Below are 6775 nucleotides of genomic sequence, written 5' to 3' on the forward strand. Positions count from 1 at the left end.
GAAGTGACTGAAATGCTGGGGAATGTTCTCCTCAGGGTAACACACACACATACGTCTCCTGTATTTTCATGGACTCCACTGTTCCCTCCATGTTGTGGATGCAGGAGCTGAAACCTTTCAAGTACTCTCTCCATGAAAGAAATCTGCCCCACTAGAGTGCTGAAAATGTCACTTTCTGACTTTCAATTTCTTGCCAGTAACACTCCTCTCGCTTTATTATCTGGTTCTGCACTTCAGCTCCATGCAGCACACATGTAATTGTCTTCTTCCCTGCAATTTGACATTTCCATGCCTACACAAAGTCAGCCAGACCCTTCACACCAACGCTTGGGAAGAGAGGAAGAACATTGGCTTGGAGGCACTTCCATTGACACATTTTGAGTTTTGGGCCCTTGTTTCCCCGGCAGAGGGGCCTATATTTGTACCCAGCGGTTCCTTTGGGCTTTGCTTCGATCGATGCCAGCCGGCTACCACGGAACAACAGTTCATCAAGATCATTTCAACCCCGCGACACCGGAGTTACAAACCGGAGTAACTGGATCACGACCCCCATTGGGTGGACGGTGACCTCGCATGAAGCTGCTTTTCTTTCATATATTCATGAATAAATGAAAGCAAAATTCATTTTCCCGGAGAACACTAAGTGCTTCTAACAAGGCGGTGCCCGGGTACTCATGCCTTTTCTTCTCCTGTACAGAATCTCAAACCCCTCCATGACCCAGATAACGGCACATTCATTTATCTCCTCTGAAGTGTGTGTGTTGGTTCCTTTGTGGAGGATACGTGTGTGTGTGTGTGTGTGTGTGTGTGTGTGTGTGTGTGTGTGTGTGTGGGGGTGGGTGGTTTGCATAGGTGTGGAGGAGGTATCCTGTGCAGGGGACCGAGGAGGAGGAGGAGGCGGCGGCAGGGGTCTTCGGGGGCTCCCCTGGTGTTCGGTTGTGGGAGGTTTGACATAAGTGGAGCTTTGCGACCCGGGCTACGGTAGCAGATGGTGCCGGGAAATTAAGCTCCTCTCTCCACGGCCCCTCTGGTCCGTCCCAGGAGACTCTGCCTCTGTCTTTGTCCCGCTCACCTCCTCTTCCTCCTCCTCCTCCTCTTCCTCGCCTCCTCCTTCTTCTGCCGTTTCTCTGATGTGCACATCTCCTCCTTGGTGTTCTGTTGTTTGTTGATGAGTGAAAATATTTCTCTTTTCTCTTTTTATTTTAAGGAAGATGACATAACAGTAATAAAAAACGATGCAGGATTTTAGTTTTGGAAGAAATAAACGTTAAAATAAATCAATGGCAAATACGAAAAGAAAAGGGAAGATATTCACCTCTGATTTCCTTTAGGAACATTTGTAATGTGACTATTTCTCTACAAAAAAAGGCGTTTCTTCTGTCGGATTCATGAGAGATGGTGAGCGACGCAGGCTTGCGAACCCGCAACAGGTGGAGTTATAATGACCCGTGTCTCTCTCTCTCTCTCTCTCTCTCTCTCTCTCTCTCTCTCTCTCTCTCTCTCCCCCACGTGCTCATATCGATGGCGGCAATAGATGTCTTAAGGCGTCGCTGTTTTTTGTTTTTTATGTCAGAGTATTTACCACTTTATCAATGGCCAACACTGGATATTATTTATATTTTCCATTTGACGTTCTACCACTTTAGACTCACCAACCTGGCCAGTTTGCGGTTTTCATCCCTCTGGCTGCAAACTGCCTGTTTGTTGGATGGCAGCGACTCGGTGCTGTAAAGTGCGCCTGCGCCTTTCGAGGATGCCGCGCATCTTAATGAGGTACGTCTCTCTTGTTGGCCTCAGCAGAGGAATCATCACAGCTCATTTTGCAGTCCTGCAGTGTCCTATCGGCTTTGGCAGCCTGCATTAAAGTTCAGTCCATCTGCCAGTTGCTAGGTGCTGATATATAAAACGATCTGTGCCTCTGCAGCCCCCCGGAGCAACAGGGAAGTGATTCGCTTTCGAGGACACACTGTGTTCGTGAATCCTAATTATCCTCTTTGCATCACCAGACAAGACACGGTTTTTGTCATTTATCCCTCTCTGGAAGCGGTGGGTTTGAGGGGGCTGCAGGAGATTGCAGCAAATACTGCAGAAATTTGTGGAAAGGCAAAAACGGTGTTTTCCATTAATCCATGTACACAGGTTCAGGGGAAGGTGAGTAGAAAAAAAAACGGATGACCTGCCGTCTGTGTCTCCACAGGCCGGTGTGCACGTGCCCCCCAAAAAAAAAAAATCACTTCTCGAGCACTTTTCTTTTTTTCCTTCAGACTAACATGCAGACTAACATTCCTTCTAACATGCTGTCAGAGGCCCAGAGGACGGAGGACACGGTGTCGGAGCGCGTCGGCCCAGCGGCCTCCACGCCGCGTCCATGTCCCCAGGAAACGTGTTTGTCTTTTTGCTGGCACGGAAGGACGTTTGAATAGCGTGAAGGGAGGGGAGAAGAAATGCGGACGGTTCTGGAAGGAGGAGAGGAACGACTGGGGTTCGGCTGCAGGGGGCCTTAAGGAGAGAGAGAGGGGGGTTGTGAGGCAGCGGTAATGAGAACGGGCAGCAGATGTGAGTGACAGTATGATGGAATGCTCTGTGTGATGGCCATGCTGTACTCTGCAGTGTGCAGTCATTGAGGAATTGTGTGTGTCCTTGAGTTTTAGAGAAAGGATATCAGCTTTGTGCAAAAAATGTAGTTACACGCACCTCTTTCCCAAGGCGATTCATCATAGTCCATCAACTTCCAGATTAAATTAAATTATACCAAATGCTAGGTGATGCAGTACAGCCCCCCACCACCCCTCCCCTGTCCCCATCCATGTTCTAATTGCAAATATATACATTTGTAGACCTGCTCTATTGTAAACATAATTATAATATTCTTTAGTAATAATTAGCTTTTTATTCACTTTCACTTTCTTTTCTGTTGGCAAGATGAGAATATTTCTCATCCAACACCCAGCAAGAAGGCAAATAAGGACATTTCCCATAATATTCTTGGCCCCCACCTCTTCAAAAATCAATTGCAGTTTCTTGCAAAGGCCAAAAACAACATCCGTATGAATCCAGTACTGATGAAAAAATGACATCCCACAAACCTCAACGGTTTCTACCTCATGGTATAGAGACATGCGTTCATTGACGCCTTTACAAATTCAATTCATGAACCAAATGCTCCCTCAAGCCTGGCTCAGTTTTCCTCAATCAATGAAACAATTTGTGTTTGGTGTCTTAGCGTTGCAACGTGCGGCTCCTAATGCACCAGATTCGATGTGTTATCGGTCTCACAGCAGAGCAAATTGTAATGCACTTAATTCCTTGTAAGGATGAGACAAGGGTGTGTTTGGACTGCACGCGGCACTCGGCTGTGAGTTATTCTGCCGTTTTTTCCTCCCTCGCACATTCTTCCACTCATTGGTATTCCTGTTAATATTACCCTCTTCAATCAGCAGCGGAGAAGCTCTGATTAATGGCAACAGTGAGGGCAATCTCCCAGTGATTCATTAAACAGGACCGGCGTGAATGAAGAGGGAGATTTGCTCATATTGCTTCTCAGATCCCCTAATATGTTCTGTCGCTGGGAAAATCCATAATTCGTGGAGTTGTTAGTGGCTCTCAACAAATCTACACATACAGTACATGTGAAATGAATGAGGAAGAAGTCAAATTGATCGTCTCATCAACTCGTCATCGTTATATCTGGTCATATCGGAATAATTGATGTACCCTGTTTAAGTTACAGACTTGCTCAGCAGTCTTTTAATAAGTCCCAGTCATTATAATGTCACAAATCCTATTATTCCTGTTCATATTTCCCTGATCATTTGCTCACTAGTACATTTTGTGGTCTATCACATCGACGTGTCTGGATAAATCTCACAGCACCGGACTAAACATTTGTTTGTGGAGAAAACGGCTGTAAACATCTTAGCTTTGTCCTTAGCTTTTCAAGGTCAAGCATTTTGTGAAATGAAGCCATGTTTTGATCCATTTTTTAATGCAATTGAAACATCTATAACTTTGTAACATGCCTGGAGAAAATAACTGTAATGTACTTTTTCTCTGAAGACCTGCTGATTGTCTGTGGTACTAAATCGTGATCAGGTCACTTTATTTCTGGTAGTGTGGATAGCGGTTGCACAATGATACTGTTACATTTCGCTGCATCTGCTGACCCAATATAATGGGGTATATGTTTCTGTTTATCCCTCTAAAATGGATTATTTGTTCAGTGTGATTGCTTAGCCGATTTGAGACTTGCGCTCCAGTTACAGCATATTTACACAATTTTACCGTTATTTAACAAACAATACAAGCGTATCAAAATGATTTCAATCAACAATCGTTTTTATTTTTACCGTTCTTATTCACAAATGAATGTCTCACTGAAGAATAGCATGAGGAAAAGCCACATATATAAAATAGACATCGCCGGCTGCAGAACCATTGCACAGACAGATCCACATCTTCAGAAGATCACCTCAGCGCTGCCGTCCACCGTATTATCACGGATTGATTTCTATCAAACATTACCCCCGCAAATGTGCATGAGCCATCAGGCGAGTGCCATTACTGCTGCTCATTTGCGAGGTAAGAGACGAATCGGATGTGACAGGGGCGGAATTAGCTCTGTGTTGGCTCTCCGTCACTCTCGCCCTAAACTGCTGCTGGGTGGGGGCGCATGATTCAAAGGATATATAATTCCACCCTGCACAGAAAAGACCCCCTGAACCCCCCCCCCTCGCCCTGCCTTTACTGTACATCACACACGGACCCCAGCCCTGGCTGCTCCACTGTACGACGCTGGTGCGATGGAGGGCTTTCCTATTTCTGCCGCCTTTCTTCTTCAAGGTGATTGCTGATCAGAGAGATAAAATGGATGAAAGCATCCGGGCGGAAAGCCAATCACATAAGAGATCCCCTGTATTGCCTTTTCATTACAGAGCACCGACATGAAATGGTCGTAGCAGACAGCGTAACCGAGCTGAGGCCGTGTTTCTTTCACACCGGCTCTGTAGTGGTGTGTTTTGCACCGAGCAGCCTGCTGTCACATTGAGCAGTGTTGAAAATCAATAGGCTCTGACCTTACCTCTGTCCCGGGCCCCATCAGGACACAGTGTCCTCCACTGCCTAAGTACTAGCACTCGTGGACTACTGAGGGCCATTAGTCAACGCTGTGGGTGGGCAGTCGAGTACTGGCGGACAATGTGAGTTAAGCTGATGTCACACCAGCGTCTCAGCAGTAAATGTGTGCGGCGCGGATGCTAAAACATGAATACGTCGTCCTTTCTACATTTTCTTTGTGTTTAGGCACACTAGCAGCATGGCTCTCTGGAAACATCGGCTCAGACAGAAATATCCCAATGACAGGACACTTTGCACGGACATTAATGGTGTTCTCTTCATGTAATGCGTTGCCTTTGGTGACCTCCAGACTTTTTGTGATCCCTTTTCACTCCATCATCGGTTCAGCAAACATATTCGTCCAATATTTAATGAGCAAATACCTGAATTTTTATGTTTCTTGCTGATTAGAAAATGTCAGCGTGTTAACAGGCTGAACTTAAGAGGTGATTTTTAAGCCTGTTTGTAATATTTGTATCCATAAAGAAATAGTCAACAACTATCTGACAAGATGCGACCTGAACCGAGCCACCATGAACCCCAGTGTTCAGATTTACTTTGAATCACACACGTGTTAGACATCACAACGGCAGCAGAGGATTTCCTCCTCTCAGCATTGAAGTCATGAATTTACAGTTTACCGCATTATCTTTAATTAAATGGATGAACCTTGAAGAAAATACAACCCAAAAATAAATATTCAATTTATCATTTTCTTGTTTAAATAGGTTGCCAGCCATTCACCATAATTCTAGAGGCCCCGTAAAACCATGTGACATTGAGTCAGCCTGCAATCTCAAGGTTACACCTCAGAAAGATCGTTCCTTGTGTGAGTATTCGTGTTGAGAAGCCCGTCAATAATTAAGAGGAACCCAGAATATTAGCTGCTCCCTGTTGTGCAGTCAACTGCACCGGCGCAAAATAGAGCCGGGCTTGAGGAGAAGGGGATGAACGGCGAGGAGTGCTTATGAAATATGGATACAGGAAGAGAGCAGTTCAGGGAAGTTAACCGAAAAATGCCCAATCGTTGGTTTATTGATGCGATGTGGGACTCAAAACAAACGATTCCAAGAATCCGAGGCTGTACGTATTTCTAAATCAGTTTGTGGATTTTGTGATTAAAAATCCTCTTGCTTCAGTAGGCTGAAAGCCTGTAATCATATCTACCCAAGGTCATGTGTAAACACAGTTACTGAAGCCAACAAAGGTTGTAATGAGTACACAGTGATCTCACCCTCGTTCTCTCTGGCATCATATTAGAACAGTGCCATAATTGCCTTCATAAAGCGCTGTCTTATATATATAAACACTCATTATCATCCATTACAGGGGGAGCGGTTACTCTAAGCGCTTTCTTCCGTGTTTCGTTGGTGAAGTGGCATAAAACAGAACACCTCCCAGGCAATCCCTGATGGCTGCACGAACGTATGCATCATTTCGTGCCTGCTGGCGCAGCTATTCTAAGAGCAGCGGCTATGATTAGCATCCCAGCGGTGATGTTTATTCCCCGTGAGGTTCAACCCAGAATCTCTCCGACATCTGATGCAAAGACTTCACATAAAACGTGATCAAATAAAATGAAAAGAGATTGTGTTTGTGTTTACTACCAGGGCCGCATTAGTCACTGAGCGATGTTATTGCTTCGGGCTCCTTGGGATGCGTC

Source organism: Gasterosteus aculeatus, chromosome 6, assembly GCF_964276395.1.
Source record: "Gasterosteus aculeatus chromosome 6, fGasAcu3.hap1.1, whole genome shotgun sequence".
Classification (NCBI taxonomy): Eukaryota; Metazoa; Chordata; class Actinopteri; order Perciformes; family Gasterosteidae; genus Gasterosteus; species Gasterosteus aculeatus.